At 41.4% G+C, this 23,374-nt stretch overlaps 1 protein-coding gene across 1 annotated transcript in view; it reads left to right on the top strand.

The window, feature by feature from the left end:
- Positions 1-23,374, top strand: part of LOC124287871 — a 54,745-nt gene that overhangs the window by 30,066 nt on the left and 1,305 nt on the right. The window lies entirely within an intron of this gene.

The raw sequence follows: 23,374 nt of genomic DNA, 5'->3' as shown, positions 1-23,374 counted from the left end.
ATCTTTTTATTTCTCGCGGGACTTATTCGTGAGAAACGATTGATTTTCAGTCCCTGTTCCGTGTTTTGTAGATTAAATTGACACTTATTTCTTTTAAGTCAAGTCAGCGGACTATTCGCTCGTTTAAAGTCATCAATTTTGAAACAAGACTTATAACAGCCAGTACTCTGATTCGATCTTCCTCTGGGTTTGGAAGCGGTGTAAGACAAAGAGCAATTCTGCCACCGTTCTTTTTGATGTGTTTTTCAGTGTTCCCGAGTCGGCTGATTCTGCTGACATGTGGTAGATGTAGACTTCTTAAATAAACACTGGTCAGTATGTATATGAACTAGCCATTTAGAACACTGTCAGATTAGTTGAGTATCAGTCCACAAAGTATTAGTCTCATAGCGTCCAGTCTTGTCTAATTTAGTTCTAGTACAGCGAAGACACAATGTGTAAAGCCCATTTCTGGTGTCCCCCACCATGATATTGCCGCAATAATGCTAATCGCGGCGTAAAACCCAACTCACTCACTCACTCTAGTTCAGCGAAAGCAATGTATCTGTTGGAGCTTTGAAATACAATTCCCATGCTTTTTATGTTTACATCTCTGGTCAATCCTGTTATCGGAACTGTTTGCATTGCTGAATGGTTTATCGGTGGTACAGCATAACGTTTAGTCGCCCGACTCGTATTTGTGAACAAACCGTTTCGGCAAATATATCGTTGACCTGATTGTACCAGACAGTTTCGAGTGATCTGGACCGAAATAATCGTTTCGGTCATCATGTTCGATGATAGGCATTTAAAATAGATTACTCCCACCAGTTTTCATCACTAAATAATGAATATTTTATACCTACGTAAAGGGTAATAAGACTCTCATGGGGCAAGCCCATTCCCAGAGTATGTTTTTCGATTCATAAGGGACCGTTCATAATTTATGACTACGGGGGTAGGGTGGGTGGCTGATGATGATCTTAAGGGGATTGTCATCAACTTTGTGCTTGTTTAAAATATGCTTAAGCATTATGGGAGGAGGAGTGTGGGTGGGGGTTATTACATGGGGCACTTAATTTCTACATAAGTTTTAGGGGTGGGGTGTTATTCGCATGTACATGTTTCTCTATAAATTTATCATCATCCCCCTTGCCATAAATTAGGAACGGTCCCTGAGCACATGTACGTGTTTACCTGATAGGTCGAGACAAAATGTTCAGCACTAGTCAATTGACGCCCTTTAATATCATTGATATGTGGAAGTGATGTGGTTCTTTGTCGCTGTTTGCAATATTCCAGCAATATCACAGCAGTGGAATGAAGTAGGCTTCACCCACTGTACACATTTCGGAATCGAACGCTTGCCTTCGGCGTGTCGAGCGAACGTTTTAACCACCAGGTTGCCCCTTCACTCGTATAATGTTGAAACCAAGATCAAATATCAAATTGTGTAACTTCTGGACTTTCATTTCGATTGCTTTTGATTCATGCACGTTTATTATCAAATCCCATTTGTCAAACTTTGTTCATTTTGATAAAAAGCGATAGATTGATCAAAGCATTTGACAGGAAGCCGTGAACAGAACGTAAATCTGTATATCTGCAGTTTGAAAAAAGGGGTTGTGTCAAGTCTAATTATCCTTAATTTCCACAGTTGCAATGATTGCAAAGACAGTGTCAGATAAACAGTGTTAGCGTGACAAGGGAATGTTGTTTAATCAATGATAGCATGTGCAGGGTTACAGTTGTTACTTTACAGACACTTGACTGGTTTCTTGTAAGATGTGCGACTGACGCTGAGAGCATCATGGAGTACATAAGCTCAAGTGTCTGGTCACAGCTCTCAGTATCTGTAGTACAGGTGATATGTCGATATGTCGTAAGGTTTGCTTGATACGGTGCCACGCCTGTATACACTTGAAAACTGGATTTGACTTTATAATTAGTATAAACTATTACTTGGCTCCCAACAGTCAACAAAACGCTGCAGATCCAAATACAATTGTGGTAACCGTATAAAACACATCATCACGGTTTCTTGTTTATTTCAATCTGAGCCACCATCAAACATGGATGTACACTTTATTTCTACCTTCAGTATATGTAGACGTATTCGGATATTTTGATGACGTTGTTTACAACGTATGCTGTTAAATCACACGTGGTATTGTTTACCGTACATACAGCTGATCAGTTGAATAACTATGAATATGGGTCGAGTAAATTAATGTATTAAGTTCTGTTTTTGTTTTGACTTTCAAAAAGAGTAACAATGTGTTGTTTATTAATCAAAGAAATATTATTTAAGTGACAGTTCGCTAGACTCTCCGAAAATTGTTTGCCAAGTTTATTGTTTGGGGGAATTTTTTTATAACCATTGCCATTTATGTAATTTCGTATTATAACTATGCATGAGTGGCGAGCATCCAAATGTATAGGTGAACATACATTGGAATACAGCAGCGAGTGAGTGAGTGAGTTTAGTTTTACGCCGCACTCAGCAATATAATACAGCAGCGAAGCGAAAGTCCCATTATTAAATACTAAAGCAAAACACACACAACAACTCGAATATTTGTCATGGTAAAAAATCGTATTTATGTGTTATGTAACTTTTTTGGTTGGCACCACGTTTTCGGTTGTCCAGAGACGTCGATTATAAATCACTGCTTGCTTATAGACGAGGCCAGCGGGACGTGCCGCCATTTGTTTCCAGGTTTTTAAAAATTCATTCTTGTATTTGTAGAAGTCAGTTGATATCGGTATTAAACATGTCTCGTGCTCCACGGCTAAGAACCCAGGTTTGGTTTATACATTGTCCTTAACCCTTTGTGATAACTTGAGGCATTGTCTATGTGTAATTGTGGATTGATATACATCATTCAAGTATGGTAAGTTTTCCAACAAGTAGTGTTTGAAAGATATAATCATTTGCTGGGACTCCTTATTTGCCCAAACATAGTCCCCTTTAAGAGCAGATGGGACACTGACCGTTTTAAGATCTCAGTGGAAACTGACATAAATTTCTCGCCGACACGTAACGGGACCTGTGTCCCACCTTAGCGTTGCATTATCTTTGTTGTCTACTTCAGAAGTTCACACCTGCAATATAATGTGAGAGTCTTATCTACGATGAGTTGATGTTGACCTTGACCTTAGCTATTACGATTTGAACACTATGTATAGGCGTTTATACACACACACACACACACACAGAGAGAGAGAGAGAGAGAGAGTATTGAACGATCACTGAAATTCCATTCCTCCCCTCAACCCAGAAGTCATAGAGTATACCGGTAGTTATCTTTTTTAGAAAAAATACATATGTATAAAACATAGAAATGGAGCCCCAACGAATCTTTAAAATCAAGAACTGGGGAAATTTAGATTTGCGTTGGACTCGACTCCGTTTTGAATTTATTATCGTGGGTCTATACCCACACCATTCCCATTTGACATATCTGGGAATGGGATGAGTATAGGCTAAAAGAGCTAAGGAGAAAATGTGTACTAGCTGAGACATGAAAATGGGATGACTGATAACATACTCTTTTATTAAGATGCTGAATATAAAGATACGAAAATCGAAAAATAACTAAAAAATAAGGAAAAATAAGATTTTGATGAACTAAAGCATTAGAGACATATTTTCAGAAGAGCCCGAGTCTAGTCTGAATGATGAGATGTTATGAAACATTACTGTAAAATATCCGTGAGACTCATTAATTCTGATTGTATCCTACTTTCCCGTCGGAGACATGCCATGCCAATGTCCATGTACTGACGACCGCCCGCCTTCAGGGTGATAATAGGCATGTGTTGTCTATGCCTGGTGCACAATGAATGACGTTGTGTACATTCCTAGCTTCTATGCATTCCATCTTTCTCTGTGTTGTCAGGAATGCGGCAGGTCGTATGGGAAGGGATCATATATGTCATCCCGTCAAGGCCGAGACTAGACTGGGTTCAGTCTGTAATACATATGTATATGGAGGGGCCGTATTGGAAGAGTCTATATATGCCCTGTTGTCAAGGACGAGGCTCCATTTGGGAACATTCTATAATACTATAATACATACTGGGTAGATGAACGTACCTAATAAGAAGGGATTATGTATGCCCTGTTATCAGAGGCGATCCAGACTGGGTACTGTCTATTATACATGTGTTGTATATGGACTTACCTTAGGAAGAGGCTATGTATGCCCTGCTGTCAAGGGCGAGGCTAGACTGGGTACTGTCTATCATACATGTGTTTATATGGACGTACCTTAGGAAGAGGCTATGTATGCCCTGCTGTCAAGGGCGAGGCTAGACTGGGTACTGTCTATCATACATGTGTTGTATATGGACGTACCTTAGGAAGAGGCTATGTATGCCCTGCTGTCAAGGGCGAGGCTAGACTGGGTACTGTCTATCATACATGTGTTGTATATGGACGTACCTTAGGAAGAGGCTATGTATGCCCTGCTGTCAAGGACGAGGCTAGACTGTGTACTGTCTATTATACATGTGTTGTATATGGACGTACCTTAGGAAGAGGCTATGTATGCCCTGCTGTCAAGGACGAGGCTAGACTGGGTACTGTCTATAGTACATGTGAGGTATACATGCAAGCGCTATATACATGTCCTCCCGTCACTGCCAGCCTTTGATGTACAGGCTGTTAGTGTGTAATACGTGGCACCTATCTGACATGCCCGATGTGATGAATGTGACTGTCTCCATCTGACTCACGGTTCGCAGCTAAACACTACTGACCCAGGTCGGAAACAATGACGGGTCATTTCCTTGACTCCATCCCATGTCAAGGCGGACTACTCATATACACCATATATAACCCAGCCAGTCACAGACACAGGGCAGCCATTCTCCTCACACTGAATGTGACATGCAGTGAACCTGTATTACCATGTAAATCTCAGCTCCTCATCCCGCGTGTCCACTCAGCTACTCTATTCCGGAGGAAGGTCAAGCTTCCTGTGATTTTGATTCACACTCCGTCGTATTTTGTATATCTATGATATAGGTATGTGGATATGAGCTGACACAGGCCTCCTCTTCCCACCAATACATCCCTAAGGGACAGACAATCCACCCTGACCACCCATACACCAATTAACTTTCGAATCACTGATATTATCCCACTTCATTAAACGTACACACATTCCTGTTTATACCACTCAACGTTTGATAGGGATGAAATATCTCCAGTGAGTGGTTATGGTTTTACGCCGCATTTAGCAATATTCCAGCAATATCATGGCGTGGGACACCAGAAATGGGCTTCACACATTGTACCCATGTGGGGAATAGAACCCGGGTCTTCGGCTTGACGAGCGGACGCCTTAACCACTAGGCTACCACACAGCCCCTAAAATTTTCCTTAAACAAGGTCGAATAATAAATGCTATCCCCAACTCCATATTGTTGGGTTTTAAAAATGTTTTACCTATATAGCGAATAAAGATAAAACGATAATGTTTTTTAAGCAAGAACTTAGTTGAGGATGTACTTGTTACTGTGCCTCAAGTGAGACAAACATATCGACTGAAAGCAGTTTTGAACAATTTCCGGTTACCATCCATTACATGATGTGGATCAACACTATCAGACGTTCTCAATGAAATCTACCCCCACTCACCCCAATACACTGCTACCCCCTTGCCCCAGATTCAAGTGCCCCGAATATTGGGCAAGTCTAGTGGATCGTGCTCAGATCGATGTTGCCTATGGCCCGGACCTGTGTACACCAGTGCTACAATACAGTCAGTGTAGACAGACGTACATGTGTCCACCGCGCTCCTCCTCTGCCCTGTACAGGGGATTAACTGCTCACTGACAATGCGTCCACTCACTGAGGAAGTGTTGGGGCGACTTCATGAACGGGCACCTGTTTGAGAAACAGTTTGGTTTGTCCACGCGTGTCCTGCTTTTCAACGCTTATCGCCTGGACGGAGAGGGTTTTACATTTGTTTGCAACCACGAGGAGTGTAGGAACGTGACTATCTGTCGGGGAGGAGGCCCTCGCTTCTCCACCTCTTAAATAGTGTAGGGGACACAGTATACATGTGTGTATAAGTCGGGAGTGGTGTCACAGGCGCCGATACTGGACGCGGGATATAGGATTTACTTAACTGTCCATATAGGTGAGCATGTTTACATTCGTGACTTTTTCGTCTTCCTGTTCTTGATGAGTTCTTGTTTGCAGTTGTTTTATATCTAATAGTAGCCCTTAATATATGATGTGCACCAATCTTTTCAAAGTTATTCGTAACAAACAAGGAAGAAGTTGATTTGTTAGAGGACGCCGTCTGTAACGTGATCACACTTGTGTTACAATCTGACATCGTGGGCCTGTGTGTTTAATGTTGAAAATAACGCTGGGGGCCGCGTTAACTAATAATAACTCGTCACGACTCTTCAGAAGTTCGTTAAATAGGATTGAGTCAGTCACTCCGTAAACAGAAACAAAATATGGATATATATCATTGTAAGTATATTGTCGAAAATCGGCATTTGGTAATGAAGTGAAATGCTGAATATTGTTTTACTCCATAGTCAGCAGTTTTATAACTGTAGCACGGCAACCTATGGGACCAATCGAACTTGGGTCAGAACGACCTCTTGAACTGGTTTGAAGGGTTGGTTGCGAGATTGTGAACGTGATATGGGTGGATGGTGTCAGCGACAATGGTCGGTGGGGTATTAAAGAGGGTGGAGGGTAGATAGTGCACCTAACAACGGTAAGTAACGAGAGTGAAGGGTCCAATGTGCACATGACGAGGGTGGAGGGGCAAATATGCACATAACGATGCTGGAGTATAGATTTTGAACGAACTAGGGTGGGGGGTTGATGATGACAGTCGGGGAGGGTCGATTGTGCACGTGACGAGGGTGGAGTGCTGACAAAACGGTTTCGGTATCCAGCCATATCAATATGGAATAAACTGTCATTCGTGACATAGACGAGGTGGTACCGCCATCGATGGTTTATGGAAGTTTGGAGGATGAGGATAGTTCGGGTGGAGAGCAGTGTTTAGGTACGTTGTAACTGTACCAAAGCGAGCAAACAAGGCCCGTAAAGAAGGTTAAGACTGACTATAGGCTGTTTGCAGTGAAAACGTACCGATGAATTTCACTTTAAACAAAAAAGTAAATCAAGTTAAGTGAAATTAAGATTGCGAATCCTCATAATTTTACCTTGCCAAATGAACATTTAAATTTCAGAAACATTTTCAACTGAGGATAAAAGTTGTTTAACAAACGATCATAGTTTCAAATCGCTATTATTGGTTTGTATTACAAGGGGGTGAGCGCAGTAGATGGAACAGTGAAACAAAAGCACGTGCGGTACGTGATGAGCGTTAACTTAAACCAACACTACTTGTTCTCGATGTTTCATTTAAAGTGCATACCCCGTTTGCAGTTGATCGGTGCTGTTGTCAGGTCCAGACTCAATTATTTACAGAATGCCTCCATATAGCTGGACTATAAACAATAAACCAACCAACCAATCTTTGGAGTCAAGGGCGAGGGTGTGGTCCACGATTGTGTGTACATCGTTTTGATGACGTGGGCAGTTAAGTTTACAATCGCCTCCTACATGTACACCATCCGTTGCCATGGTATGTGTTTGGTTCAGGGATGTTCATCACTGTATATCTACCTGTTGACACGTGTGTCAATACCACGTGAACAGCAGTTAGCCCGCAGGGTACAAACTGCGAGGCAGGTGCCAAGAGCTGATGACCGGCGTACACATGCTCGCTGTCAGCATTGAAGACCAGTGATCGATGGGACTGGCCGCAGGGATGTATAACATCCTGGGTACTCTCTACTCACAACGTGTTGATGTAAACACAGTCGATCCTCTCGTCAGTCTTTTAGCTTATAGACAAGCAGATGCATGTCGACTGTATCATTGGGCTTACCTACAGGGCGGTGGGGTAGCCTAGTGGTTAAAGCGTTCGCTCGTCACGCCGTGAAGCCCTTTTCTGCTATCTACCGTCGTGAAATTGCTGGAATATTGCTAAAAGCAGCGTAAAACTAAAACTCACTCACTCACTATAGCTCATAAACAAACAGATGCATGTCGACTGTATTATTGGGCTTACCTACGGGGCGGCATGGGAGCCTAGTGGTTAAAGCGTTCACTCGTCACGCCGTGAAGCCCTTTTCTGCTATCTACCGTCGTGAAATTGCTGGAATATTGCTAAAAGCAGCGTAAAACTAAAACTCACTCACTCACTATAGCTCATAAACAAACAGATGCATGTCGACTGTATTATTGGCTTACCTGGGAGCCTAGGGTTAAAGCTGTCACGCCGTGAAGCCTAGTGGAAATTGCTGGAATATTGCTAAAAGCAGCGTAAAACTAAAACTCACTCACTCACTATAGCTCATAAACAAACAGATGCATGTCGACTGTATTATTGGGCTTACCTACGGGGCTGCATGGGAGCCTAGTGGTTAAAGCGTTCACTCGTCACGCCGTGAAGCCAATTTCTGCTGTCTACCGTCGTTAAATTGCTGGAATATTGCTTAAAGCAGCGTAAAACTCACTCACTTACTTTAGGTCATAGACAAGCAGATGCATTATTCGAATTATGTATTATTGTATTATTGGAACATGCCCACCGACATAATTACGCTGACATGTTTAGTGAGGGGGTAGTTTACGTCCCCTCAGACATTTTAAACTTTATAAACTCCTGTACTGAGCATCCTGTACTGTAACATCGCGTCATATATCAGTTACATCTCAGAGGGGCTGCTTAATGTGGGAATCAAGTCCAAAGTAATGAAGATATTAGATGTTTATCACCTCCATGGGTGTGTATGGCGCGGGCAAACCAAGAAGCTGACTCGGGACAGACCGAGATTCGAACCCGCAATCGTAGTTTTCTGGCGTGCCTAACTCGCGTTCTGGAAAGTTGATGGTTCTGTGGGGTTGCCAACGCTTCGTTTGCTTCATGGGTTCACAGGCTCGTCTGAGAATCTCACATCGACCCACCATCCAATTTTCACAGTGTGTTAATTTGTCGAGAGTAATTGCTCAGTCGAGCAATGACCACGAACCAAGCCACTGTCTGATTGACGTTGCAGTGAAATCGGCCACAGCTCTCTTTTTTCCCTAAACTATAATGATAAATTTTCACTATACCTCCTGTGGAATCAGTGTTTTGTCTAGAGCGAGTTCACATCGATTTCTAATGGGGTCTATGTCCAGGATTGTCTCAAACCAGCACGGAAAGTACCGATGTATCATCGTCAGTGTCTCCGGAGAGAATGCACCGTTCTTCGTCGTATCTCGGCTGTTTCCGCGACAGGCATAAATCGCATCACATGACATTTGGTATTTTACGAGTGTACGTTCATTTCGTGCCCTGGTGCCAATATATCTTTATTTGATAGGGTTTATTGTCGGTATAAGGATTCGTTTGGTTTCTTAAGGGCACTGTAAAGGGATTTATATCTCAGGAGAGTATAGAAGCGAGATAAATGTCCAAAACTACAGTCTCTGCTGTTTAAAACAATCGAAATATAATCAAAATTATCCTCATCATGATGATCATCGGCATCATCATCATCAACAACAACATTAGCAATGCAATTATCATCATTATCTTCTTCTTAGGGAATAGAACATCTGCGCACAGAGCAGAAGATCGGAAGTTCGACTCCGACTGCGTCACACCGAAAGAAACGTACTTTTTGTTACCCTGCGTTGCGCTCGGCATTAAGGGGATAAAAAGAAAGAGGGTGTCAGAGAACTGTATCCATGGTAACTGTAGCATGAGTGGACTAGCACTATAAAACCGTCAAACAAACTTAGTACAATAACGCCACGTTAAACCCCTCGCATTATGTCATCTTTATTCTTATTATCATCTTGATAACGTAATTTTACGTCGCCTGTGCAGACTGGCAAAGCAATCCAACATATACGGGGCTAGTGTACCCTTTCATATTAGGACAACACATCGCAGAAATTTGAGTGTCCTCAATCAACTGAGCATTTATATCTGAACTGATAAATCGTAGTTATAGTAATTATATCCGTCCAAAGCGAGTGATAAATAATCATAATAACTCGACTGCGACTTCTCTCCAGTCGTTTTATACCGCCCGATTCTCCAAGATCAGCCTCTTCCATTATACATTATACATTCTACCATGACATTTAAGTATGATCGTTTTTGACTGGCTGTTACTAAAAAATTAGAAGTGAAAAATTTTCAATAACCACTTCTCAGAGCCGGTTCGTATAGTGTCAAAACACTACCAAGGGTAATGAGTGCATATTTAAAACGCGTTTTATTCATGGTGCACATGTCATGGTAGAATGGACATAATCCTGTTGTGTTTACATTTTGGAAGTGATTATAGTTGGTTGAAAGCAGCTAAATGAAACATTTAGCAGTGTTATCTCCTAGTTATTCAATTATCATTTTACAACTAGACCTATCTATCAGTGTAGTTTCATAGCGTAAGTGACGTCACCACCTTCATTTTGCGAATCACCAACTGACCACAGAAATTGTTTCGCTCGTGTTGGTATTTTTATTTGACGGCTTTTAGTGTCTTCTCATTCGAATCCACCCCTGTCCAACTCTTGTCTTTCTGGGACAACCTGATTGTCAACTCGTGCTCTTCCGGATGGATTTCATATTGGCATTTAAACACCAGAACGTATTCAAACGAGATCGATCCCACTTTTTCTGTTGAGTCCCATGGTAATAATCGTTACAGTAACACTCGCGTATTGCTGCTTTGAAAGAATCAAAATTCTTTGATATGCAAAAACGATATTAAACTTCCTAGTTGAATAAATAATCAAAGTTTATAGCTCAGCTGTTCATCTTGTGTGTCAAATTTATGTTTCTGAAAATGATAGAAAATGAGTTTTGAATAGTTTACTCTGAAAGGTATGTTCTTTTTATTTTAAATATCTCCTCGAGACATTTAATAATGGCGTGTGTTAATGTGAAATTGAAATAATTTTATTTCCAGCCATAATAAAATCAATAAACTAACTCATTTGTCAGCAAAAGATCAAAAATATTCTTTTAGCATATTACATTCATGTCTCATAAACCAAATAGTACCAACATCTGAGCATCTGTATGTATAACTTGACTTCAAGCCTAAATATTATTGCTTTTAGAACCTTTAAAGGTAGGAATAACAGACTTGTGACAAATAGGTTTTAATATTTATGAAGGGAAAATTAATTAGATTATATTTTTACACCACCCGGCATTAAAATAACAAAAAATGGGGATCAAATGAAGGGGAAGCTTTCAATATCTTCCGTTTCTCTGAGGAATCTTGGGATCTACCGTTATCGGTAATGTTCTAAAACCACGATTGGTTTGCTTTATAGTGTGGCTTCTGAAAAGGTATAATTGTTCCCCGCCTCAACGCGGAACGGGGGACGATGTATTCAGCAGCGTCCGTCCGTACGCACGTCCCGATTCTTGTTAACCTTGACCTTATCTTCAAGGTCACCCTGACACTTTGACCACTTTTCAAGCTTGTGTAAACGCGATGTCTCATAAAACGTTGCACCCAATGTCTTCAATTATGTCGACAGCCTACATTGGGTAATTACGCAGACACCAGTCATTTCAGGGTGACCTTGGCCTTAATTTCGAGATCTCATGACACTTTCCAAAATCGCATCCATCTCAACACCCGGACCCGTTATGATCATGTGATTAATAGATTCAGCAGAGTAATAGGTTATTCTTTCATGGTTAAAAGGTTGTATTGTCTTTGAAGATTTAGATATAATTTACAGAATGCCAATCAAAGAAATACAGTCATCTGTTTTGATTATAGTATTAAGATATTGAAAATATCAAAATATTAGCCACCGAGCTCAAGAATAGATTGCCTTTTTTTACAGATATGATGTCAGGAATTAACATAATGGGTATCAGTGTAGGGTAATGAGGGGTAGGGGTACCGGGGTAGAAAATTTGAGTCCATCCCAGCCCTAATGCACACTGATACTGTACAGTTGATATGTGCATCTGTGTCTATACATTGAAATCCACTATATTCCTCTGTTCGCTCGTCACGCCGAAGACCCGGGTTCGATTCCCCACATGGGTACAATGTGTGAAGCCTATTTCTGGTGTCCCCCGCCGTGATATTGCTGGAATATTGCTAAAAGCGGCGTAAAACCATACTCACTCACTCACTCACTCACTCACTATATTCCTGAAATATCCTCAGAGTTAGGAGAAGATTCTCAGAAGTGACCATGACTTAAACTACATCACACTAAAGGTAATCTTCTATGTGGCCAAAAGATAAAAACTAGTAAATATGTTATATTTATTCTCCTATAGCGACGGGGGACATTGCCATGTTAGTGGCAAACACGTATTCTTGAATTGACTCAAGGTGTCAGCTTTTAGTACTCATTAAATGGCGTCCGTACATGTAGCTTCTAAAACACTTTGTAAAATAGATTCATACATCAGCTTAATCATTATCCGGTTTAACCCAAGCAACGTATATATATGTACAATAGATTGTGTGATAAATCTGTGCAACTGTTGTTCCACCTTAACCTGACACAATATATTACTTTGGGATATCAGAGTTTTTTGTGTTTGTTTTTTTTAAACACTAAATGTTTAAATATTCAAGTGTAAATAGGTTATTTTCCACGTATGAGTGAAAATGGCCCGGTACAAATATACTATAATAATAATAATAATAATAATAACTGAAAAACCCATACAGACTTATATAAAATAGCCGCCCCCACCTAACTTAGCTGAGTGAGTGAGTGAGTGAGTTAAGTTTTACTTTGCTTTTACCAATATTCCAGCAATATCGCGGTAGGGGGGACACCAGAAATTGGCTTCACACATTGTACTCATGTGGGGAATCGAACCCGGGTCTTCTATGTGACGAGTCAATGCTTTAACCACTAGGCTATGCCACCACCCCTCTTAAGACATGCCATAGGTACAGCTTGTGAAATGTTAATATTATGGTCAGTCAAATATGAATGTCTTGGGTAATATCAGGCTTCGTACTTTTCATTGCCTGTAATTACGTTGTGTTTTTATATTAGGTCTTAAGACATTAACATTTGACTGAAATGTAGGCGCAATAGTGAATGTTCACTCACTCACACGTCAGTCCATCCTTATACTGGACCATGTTTGTCTAGGAGTGATAGGACATCGGTTGGAGATAGGGCATCGGTTGGAGATAGGGCATCGATAGGACATCGGTTGGAGATAGGGCATCGATAGGACATCGGTTGGAGATAGGGCATCGGTTGGAGATAGGGCATCAGTTGGAGATAGGACATCGATAGGACATCGGTTGGAGATAGGGCATCGGTTGGAGATATGGCATCAGTTGGAGATAGGACATCGATAGGAGATAGGGCATCGATAGGACATCGGTTGGCGATAGGGCATCGGTTGTAGATAGGGCATCGATAGGACATCGGTTGGACATCGGTTGGAGATAGGACATCGGTTGGACATCGGTTGGAGATAGGACATCGGTTGGAGATAGGACATCGGTTGGAGATAGGACATCGGTTGGAGATAGGACATCGGTTGGAGATAGGACATCGGTTGGAGATAGGACATCGATTGGAGATAGGACATCGGTTGGAGATAGGGCATCGGTTGGAGATAGGACATCGGTTGGAGATAGGACATCGGTTGGAGATAGGACATCGGTAGGACATCGGTTGGAGATAGGACATCGGTTGGAGATAGGACATCGGTTGGAGAGAGGACATCGGTTGGAGATAGGACATCGGTAGGACATCGGTTGGAGATAGGACATCGGTTGGAGATAGGACATCTGTTGGAGATAGGGCATCGATAGGACATCGGTTGGAGATAGGGCATCGGTTGGAGATGGGCAATGGCTGCGTCATAGCAACGAACGTTAAAAATGGTACTTGTTGTTTCCCTGCCTGGCGCTGGACATTAGGATTAGTGGGTCAGTGTACTGTCTCACAACAACTGCGGCATATATCAACGGAAATCACTATAAAACCGGCATTAGTACTACGCATACGCACACGCACACATGTTGTAACCAGTGTTTAAAAGTCCCAAAATTCTAAGCCAGACAGCCGGTAACTTTACAAAATGTACAAAACTTGCCTGTCCGGTTTTCAACAATGAAAAATAATCACTGACAGGTTTCTGAATACTTTACTGTTTGTAGGCATCGCAATGAACAACATAGCACTAACAGGCAATGCACCGAGTTTAGGTAAAACTGAAAGTACATGTGTTGTGATTGGTTCTTGTGAAATGAACTGTTCAATCGTAAATAGTTTAACATAATCATCATAATACCTTAAACACTTCAAACTGACGACAAGAGAACCTGTCTGATATTATGAAATATTTACTGTTAGGGGTAACAACATCTACCAGACCACCGGACAGACTACTTTTGAAATTTGACCGTACGAGATGAAAATAGACCGTTCCCGAGGGTCGGGCAGGCGGGAATTTTAAACGCTGCTGTAACTACATGATCCTAAACAACACCTCAGCCCATACTTTCAGGGGCTTACCTATCCCCACAAGACACCCGTTCGTTCGTTTTGCTGGAATATTGCTTTCTCATTCGTTTACTTTCTCATTCACTCACATATTGGTCTCCCGCTTCATCCGTACACCACCGTGCCATCAATTCACCAGAGTCAGTCTTATTGTTCAGTCTAAGTAAACCTAGGCTCAGTATTATTCGTTACACTGCTATAACGAATAATACTGACGCTAAGTTTATTGTTTGAACACAGGTACGCTTCCCTACACGTTCATTCGAGTCGTTCTCTCTCTTGCATGGCTGGAATAATGCTTAAAGTTGCTTAAAACCTTTGTCATACACTCATCAGTTCTCTTACACAATCAAAAGATTCACAGTGCCGACTGACTTTAAACATGAACTGCAACTCTCCAAAGCTTCCATTGCAATACTACCTTAATACATAAGGAACGTCTGTACTCGGTACAGCCGCAGAGGATACCACCAGGTCCTTGCCAATTTGTAGATCAAAGACAAGGCAGGAACATATTCAAACATCAGCCATCATCGACCTCCACTTCATCTGCCTAATGATCCCGCACATCCATATTAAACAACGTTCGTGAAGGAGTGGCCATTTTCATCATCGTCTCGTTGACCTCTGTGAAGTCTCCGACAGCCTTGAGCGATTGGGCCAGTCAGATCATCAGCTAGTTAAGAATACTACTGTACCCAGTCAATACAGTTACTCAACCAACAGTCTTCTAGAAGACGTATCTTCATTTACGTAGGTAATGGTAATTCAACAAGAGTTAATTCTTGATCTACTGAAGTAGTGCTAATATTGAGCGTTGGTTCGACTTGCGCTTGAATCCGGTCAGAAGAGAACCTGGAAGGCAACAACCACCAACTCGAACCCCAGTATTTAATTTCTTGTTCCTGTTCTAAAATTATTCATTACTGTTATTCAAAATTTTATTGATCTTGGAAACACTGGCACGGGCAGGGTCTGTGTGATTGGGGCAGGAAGATGTAGGTCATCATCGAAGAGGAAACTCGTCCTGAACAACGGGAATGTACTGCATAAAATCGTCGTCTCCAGTGATATGCCGAATGCAGCGCTCTAATGAGAAATCTATCCCTCGTCTCCCCGTCTGGTCAATAGGAACTGTGTGTAGAGATAGTTTAACATAGAGGAGGAACCCTTGGGAGGTGGAGGAAAGTTTCACACTTTGACTTCTTGTAACAAGGAGTTGACACGGAGGTTATGGAGGCTACAGGGCCAAGTTTCAAGTTTTCCGAACAGAATATACTATATGTCTAATAAATTGATAGACGAGTAAATAAAGTTTCTTCAAGATTTTCGTTGACAGATTACAGTGAACATGTGTATAAGTAGTTGGGTCGTCTCTTGGGGATTTGTGTCCAACCAATGGTGCCTACCAGAGTATTATTTCTATTGCGAATGACGACTGAAATGTTCAATACATCTTTGAAAATCCAGGGACTGACCTATTCTTGTTGAAATGCCACATGATTATTGGCTCCGGAAAAGTTTCTCAGTAGAGTGAGTGAGTCGGGTTTTAAGCGGTTTTAGCAATGTTCCAACAATATCACGGCGGGGAACTCAGAAATAGGCTTCAGACATTGTACCCATGTGGGGAATCGAACCTGACCCTTCGGTGTGACGAGCAAACGCAATAACCACTGGGCTACCCAATATTCTTTATGTCGTTTATTGCATGCTAACGTCGCAGAGCACTGGCGCCATTCGGTCGCCAAATTCGTGTCAGGTTTCCCCTATCTCAGATTCGAACTGATTAGTAGTCTTCGTTCGTTCGTTCGTTCGTTCGTTCCATTCCATGCATAATGTTTTGTTGTTCATCGTGAGCCTTTCCACAAGAGCCACCGATGACCCACTAGTCTCTGCAGAGTTGCGACACTTTGCAACGCAAGGATCCTATGATCGTAGATTCGAATCCCGATTCGTCCGCATTATAACTGTTTCTAATGTGGTCCTTACCATACCAGGGTCTGTTGGTCACGCAATAGTGGTACACGGCTGTGACATTGAACACTTCGGCTGTTCTCCCACAAGCTCCCATGCAATGATATAAAGCTAGTACTGTTCAAGGCAGCGTTAAACCCATCCCACTCACTCATTTTCTGGGTCGGTGGGGTAGCCCAGTGGTTAAAGCGTTCGCACGACACGCCGAAGACCCGTGTTCGATTCCCCACAAGGGGACAATGTGTGAAGCCCTTTTCTGGTGTCCCCCGCCGTGATATTGCTGGAATATTGCTAAAAGCGGCGTAAAACCATACTCACTTACTCACTCATTTTCAGCTGAGAACATGCCCTTACCCATACTGAAACGTTCTCGTGTATTAAGCAGCGCTTATAAGTCATAATCATTAAAATATTGATTTTGTTTTAAGTTCTTTTTGTGCCGTATTTTATATAAAAAATTCATGAGATAGAAAAAACGTATTATTGTACACATGCTCCTAAATCATCGTAGCGCTATGTTTACTGTATATCAAAAATACTAACATTTTCTTTAACAGTGTAGAGCGTAGTCAAAAGAATAATGTTTTCTATCATTCGGATTTATTTACAAATATCATTTGTCTGACATGTTTCATCCAATACCACTTCTCAAATGATATTTTTATATGATATTTTTGAGTTCCGTTTGTAAATGTTTCCAAAATTGGTACAATCACCTTGACTTTGCTGGAGTCAACTCTTACCCTGTAAGTAGTCGTATAAAATGAAGCAAACATAATCTTCATTGGGTCAACAAGGGTTAACTCCCTTAGACCATAAATCAATACCGAAATGTGATTACTCTCAGGACGGACCTTTTAGCACTGATTTATACGTCGATGTTGTCAGCTTCGGATTGAAAGGAAAAGTTTCAGGAAACACATTAATGAATTACGTACATAGCAGGGGATCAGGAAAGGTCTTGTGTTATAGATACACGTAGTGATATTGACAGGGGAGTTACACCGAGGGAGACGCTGTGTTGTAACCATGGGCAAATGTTCCTCGACGTGTCAGTAGAATGACTTACTCTATCACTTTTGTCAGTGAAGATTCTTTTTGCGCTTCGTGTAATGAACATGTATTTTCTATGTTTTCTGATGACGCCCGAAATGAAGAAATGGTAATTTGATTACATTTGTCCTTTGTCTTTTTATTCAGTTTTAACAACGAAGATAGAAAACCGAACTATGGTAAATGTTCAAAACGTGACATTACATTTCTGTAATATTTTTTATGATAACTTTCAGTAATGCTATCATCTGTTACCATTATTTATAAAGCTTTAAATCTTACATGGATTATTTGAAAATGTAAACAAATCGCCTTTCATCCTTTAAGTCCCTGTTAGCATCGATTACCGATCCCTGTATTTGGAGTAGTGACGCCAGGTGACGTTGAGAGCGACATCTGGCGGTGATGTTTAAACTCAATTTGGGAGGTCGCAATAACCTCTTAACTTACATTTAAAGAGCTTCGATCGATTAACCTTAGGTTCGGTAAAATATACCTAAAAAGTTTAAAAATTCACCTTGAAGTTGAAACCAGGAGCGCTGACGATTAACGACACCTGCAAAACAATAGTGATCCGAGTCACTAACAATATTAAGTCATGTCTGGCCAAGAGAAACCAAATATAATATAAATTTGAGACAGAAACTCGGTTATATTCTAAAGTAGATCAATTAGAATCAAGAAAAGGTTCCGATAACATATGTTTGTTTATTGTTTAACGTCGCACTCAGCAATATTCCAGCCATATGGTATCGGTCTTTAAATAATCGATACTGGGCCAGACAATCCAGTGATCAACTGCATGAGTCAGACTGCTACGGTGTTTTACTTAGTTTACGTTGATCACGTGTTATCATACCCTGACAACGTTGTATTCAAGGATTGGTCAGGTCCAGATTCAATTAATTTCGTGGCCCCACTACACGGATGGGGTCTTGCTTAACAACAAACAGCAACAAACAAACAAACAAGCAACAAATAAACAAACAAACAAACAAATCTTACCAGATCGACAGACTAATATTTATGCACAAACAACATCATTGGTATGGTGCACTTTTATCTCTTAAAAAATAAGCGATTAAATACGACTTAACGCTATAATACGTGGTAGCCAAGCGGTTAAAGCGTGAGATCGTCACGCCGATGACTTAGGTTCGATTTTAAACAGTCTACAACGCTCGAAGGCCCTTCTTTGTTTCCCCATGTGAATAGTTTCCTGTGCGAAGGATCAAGGCGTCAAATGTACACTGGCAGTATCGTGTGATAATATTTATTGTTGGCCTCGTTTAAAGCTTATCCAATCGAAGAGTAATTCTCATCTGTAGATTGTCCTTTAAACAAGCTGCTTTTGTTACCTTAGTGGAAGATACGATCTGATTTTCTGATGAAGTTTGCGAGGGGATCACACTCGCCGTTAATGTTTAAACTTCTAACGGATTCTTCGGGCGCATATCATATACCATTCTGTAAGGCATTGTTTATTTGTATCGTCGATAATTGTCTAATTATAAGTATTATGCAGAGATAAGTATTAGGATGTTTCGTTTGTATTTTTATAAAGTTCTGTAAATTATTCGTCTTTTCACTTTTCTGTTCTATATCCTTGTAGTAAGGTGTGCCCGTGAAGATCCGGGTTGGAATTGGTCTTCAGTAACCCATGCTTGTCGTAAGAGGCGACTAACGGGATCGGGTGGTCAGGCTCGCTGACTTGGTTGACACATGTCATCGTACCCAAATTGCGTAGATCGATGCTCACGATGTTCATCACCGGATTGTCTGGTCCAGATGATTAACAGACCGGTTAAGGAATAAACAAACAAATACATCGGTGTCATAATAAAACAGACATTAGACCGGACTGTTAGAAGCACGCACGCATGCACGCACGCACATGCATGCATATATGTCGCTATACAGCTTCAGTAATATGTTAGTTAGGAATAACTGTTATAAATAGTACGTGCGTGAATTGTATGACGTCATTATAAGTCCGCTGTTGATGATTTTAGACGAGTCTCATTTTAATGTTTGTGCTGACATAAAAACTGATCGATTTTGAATCACTTGCTTGTACTGGTATACTTGCCGATGCCTCGGCCCTTTTCAGACGGTATATCAAGACAATGGAGTATTTACTTTAACTTAATTACGACAGAGGAAAAACTGTACAGGAAGTCAAATGAATGTCGCCTGACTCAACGCTTCAGAATGCTCAGAGACAGTTGTAAGAACACTTCGATGACTATCAATCAAGATTCTCTACGACATTCATACTTAAACAACACGGAACATGTATACTTCGTAACTTCCTTTATTCATTTATTTCGATGAATTGTTTATTTATTTCTCGTTTAATTTATTTCCTAGTAAGGTAAAATGTAAATTGTTCAAACCGAACGAGGAAACATTTAATAATGTTAGTGTCAGTCTCGGGCGGATGCAGGAATTTTGAATGGGGGTGGGTGGGGTATGTGTGTGTTCCAGGGGGTTACCAAAATGAGGGGTTCGAACACCTTGGAAACCCCACCACACAAACACAAAACACGCGCGCGCGCGCACGCACACGCACACACACACACACACACACACACACACGCACACACACACACACACACACACACTTGATCCGCCACTGTCAGTGTCAGCCGAATATGTGTCAACCGTGATTGCCCATGTGATACACCTATTATTTACCTGACATCATACCGACATCATTATCATTATCAGAGTCCCCATCGTTGTCTGTAGCAGTAACTAAATAAGATGATGGTTATCCTTGTGAGTGCATTTCTGTGTCGCACTTGTAAGTGTGACGAATAACCCAAGGGAGAGTGAGTCGGTAGACGGATGGGTGGTATTGCGGGTGTGTAAGTGGGTCCTGGGTGGGTGGAGGGGCGGTGGGGTAGCCTAGTGGTTAAAGCGTTCGCTCGTCACGCCGAAGGCCCGGGTTCGATTCCACACATGAGTTCAATGTGTGAAGCCCATTCTGGTGTCCCCCGCCGTGATATTACTGGAATATTGCTGAAAGTGGCGTAAAACCAAACTTACTTACTCTGGGTGGGTGACTGCGCATGAGCGGGAAGGCAGGTGGAGGATTGAGTTGGAAGGCGGGTTTATGGGTAGGTTAGTGGGTGTAATATTACAGCTGTCGCGACATTTTCGAATCAGTTTTAGTCACCGCCCCCCATAACAGTTTAAACAGGTACGAGCATAATTATCCCCCGCCGCGCGTTTAGCGCGAAGCGGGGGATATAGTATTAGGCTCCGTCCGTCCGTACGTACGTACGAATTGGAATATCTTAAGAACCTTTCACTAAATTCTGGGGCGGTGGGGTAGCCTAGTGGTTAAAGCGTTGGCTCGTCACGCCGAAGACCCGGGTTCGATTCCCCACATGGGCATAATGTGTTAAGCCCATTTCTGGTGTCCCCCGCCGTGATATTGCTGGAATATTGCTAAAAGCGGCGTAAAACTAAACTCAGTCAGTTCACTAAATTCTTTTCATATTTGGTACCTAGGTTCATCACAGTATAAGAAAGGCCCAAGTCAGGTTTGGTGACCTTGACCTTCTTTTTCAAGGTCACGGGGACTTTTACGTTTTACCTGCATGTTAAGCTATCGAACCGTTCACTGGATTTTCTTCATATTCAATACCAAGCTTTATCTAGAGAAGGCGCACGGCCCAGTCGATTTTGGTGACCTTCACATAATTGTTAAGGTCATGGCGACACTTTGAAGATTTCAGCATGTAAACCTGCATGTTAAGCTATATCAAGAACCGTTCACTGGATTTTCTTCATATTTGAAACCAAGCTTTATCGAGGGAAGGGGCAGGGCCCAGTCTATTTTGGTGACCTTCACTTAATTTTCTAGATCACAGAGACACTTTATAGATTTCAGCATATTAAATTGCATGTTAAGATAGTCAGCAAGATATCGCAAAAAACTATTGACTGGATTTTCTTTATATTTGACACCAAGCTTCATCCAGGGAAGGCCCAGTTTGGTGACCTTCACATAATTTTCAGGGTCACTATAACACTTTGAAGATTTCAGCATGTTAACCTGAATTGTAAGCAAGATATTTCAAGAACGGTTCACTGGATTTTCTTCATAGACTTTGAAGACTTCCCTTGAATGTTTTTTCACTAAGCAATTTCTTTAGAACTATTTTTGCATATTTCATACACTATGACATTCATGTCAAGGTCAAAGTCAGTCTTGAAAATATGTGCGTGTTTGAACACCTAAAGAGCAAGATATCAAGAGAGGTTGACTGGTCATGTGTTTGTTGACATTTAACTTAAACTTTCATTACTTTATAAGTTTGATTTGATAATTTGCGGCGGGGGATTATGTCACCTTAGTGACAATCCTTGTTAACATTATTACTGACTGACCGACTGAGTTTGGTTACCGCCGCCCTTAGCAATATTCCAGCAATATCACGGCGGGGAACTCCAGAAATGGGCTTCACACATTGTACCCATATGGGGAATCGAACCCGAGTCTTCAGCGTGAGGAGCGAATGCTTTAACCACTAGGCTACCCACCGCCCCATAAATACTATAGTCTGTAGTACGTGGGGTCGTTTTCAAACCTTATTATTATGAGACCACACTCTGCGAGACCATGTTACACGTTAAACCTGATATGCAGGTTTTTGATGGAGAACAACCGTCATCAACATACAAATATAGCTATGTACAGAATGCTTCGCATGGTATCTTTCGTACAAACAACACGTGATTTAGTCTCAACAGCTTGTTTGTGACCATTGCCTTATAATGTCTCTTAAAGGTAGCCTACTCGTTACAAATGTAGAATTACGTTTGCCATTGAATTAGATTTCACATTTGTACATAGCTGACATGTCCAAGTATTTTATTCATACCGTACACCACTGTATGAAATACTTATGGCTACATATCACAATGGAAAATACTGGTAAATTGCGGGGTATCTTTCAAAATCACGTATATCTACATAATTATGTGGGGCGGTGAGGTAGCCAAGTGGTTAATGCGTTCCCTCCTCACGCCGAAGACCCGGGTTCGATTCCCCACAAATTAACATGCAGCGGCGAGCTACCCCTGCAATTCGTTACAGTCGTATCGTCACATACTGTCCAAATTACAGTTACAGCTAAAGACAGTTCCAACCTCGTCGTCTCCATAACAACGTCCTTGTAGCTTGTATGAAATGGCCCGGCAAATATTTGAAACTGTTTAAGCCCTACACAGTGTTGTTGCATAGACGGATCCAGAGGTGGGGGGGGTGGGGTGCGCACCCCCCTTTTGTCCTGAAAGTTTATTAAATGACCATTGAAACTCGGGTGAAAATGAAGTGTGCACCCTCCCTTTTCTCAATAGTATGTACCCCCCTTTCTCTAAAAGCTGTATCCGCCCCTGTGTAGTGTTTAGTGATAGCCAGTGAGTCACCATATACCTACATGCGGAAATGAAGCGACTGAAACACAAGTTATTCCCAGTGACGTTCACTGATATCCACACCTTAACTCGACCTCATATACTCATGCCAATAATGGTTGTCACCCACCTCCCCACCCCAACCCCCTACCCTCTCCAATAAAAAAAAAATTGAAGGGGGTGACAACCATTATTGGCTTGAGTATATTTAATTAAATTCTAACAGCTATGAATTGCATATCCACACACATTATCAATTTAATAAGTATTCCGACATAACGACGCAATCTACCTACGAGCAGACGACACATCCAAACACTTCTTTCATAAATATGAAAACAGGAAATGTTATGTCAACGTGGGTAG

This window comes from Haliotis rubra, unplaced genomic scaffold, assembly GCF_003918875.1.
Source record: "Haliotis rubra isolate DU_JTF1 unplaced genomic scaffold, ASM391887v1 Scf1, whole genome shotgun sequence".
NCBI lineage: Eukaryota > Metazoa > Mollusca > Gastropoda > Lepetellida > Haliotidae > Haliotis > Haliotis rubra.
Note: the sequence above shows the minus strand (reverse complement) of the source record. Positions and strands in the feature narration are given on the sequence as shown.